Source organism: Anoplopoma fimbria, unplaced genomic scaffold, assembly GCF_027596085.1.
Source record: "Anoplopoma fimbria isolate UVic2021 breed Golden Eagle Sablefish unplaced genomic scaffold, Afim_UVic_2022 Un_contig_5234_pilon_pilon, whole genome shotgun sequence".
In the NCBI taxonomy this organism is placed as follows: Eukaryota; Metazoa; Chordata; class Actinopteri; order Perciformes; family Anoplopomatidae; genus Anoplopoma; species Anoplopoma fimbria.
Genome location: NW_026548829.1, coordinates 1 through 576, shown reverse-complemented (window position 1 = coordinate 576; position 576 = coordinate 1). Strand labels below are relative to the sequence as shown.

General features: G+C 43.8%; 1 non-coding gene across 1 annotated transcript; it reads left to right on the top strand.

The window, feature by feature from the left end:
- Positions 1 to 89: 89 nt before the first annotated feature.
- LOC129114620 (5S ribosomal RNA) lies at positions 90 to 208 on the top strand. Its single transcript, XR_008532599.1, has one exon. It is a non-coding gene; the product is annotated as a 5S ribosomal RNA (ribosomal RNA).
- Positions 209 to 576: the final 368 nt, after the last annotated feature.

Sequence of the window (576 nt, the reverse complement as noted above, 5' to 3'; positions counted from 1 at the left end):
GTTCCAGTTACGTACTCTCCCTGTATAGACGAAGAGCAAAGCGTGGTGATATAGTATCTTTAAAAGGCCCTTTGGTAGGCACAATATTTGCTTACGGCCATACCACCCTGAACACGCCCGATCTCGTCTGATCTCGGAAGCTAAGCAGGGTCGGGCCTGGTCAGTACTTGGATGGGAGACCGCCTGGGAATACCAGGTGCTGTAAGCTTTTTCCTCCTCTTTACAAAAAGCAGAGGGCGCTGCTGCTTTTTCAGTGGACACCGACAGGGTGGGAAGGAAATAGCTAGATCATGACTTGCCGGTATAGAAATGACACAAATCCAGTTAAATGATGGCTTTCATCATTCCTAAGCTCATCGATCATTTTCTTTTCAATTTTATGCTAACGTATTCTACATTTCAACAGTAAATATTAATCTTTTTACTGCACTACATTTGTGATCCTTATAGCCACTTTGTACATTCTGATTTGACATTTAAAAGCTGTGAGTGTGTCTGGCAATCTGCAGGCGCTCCCTGTATAGACGAAAGAGCAAAGCGTGGTGATATAGTATCTTTAAAAGGCCCTTTGGTAGG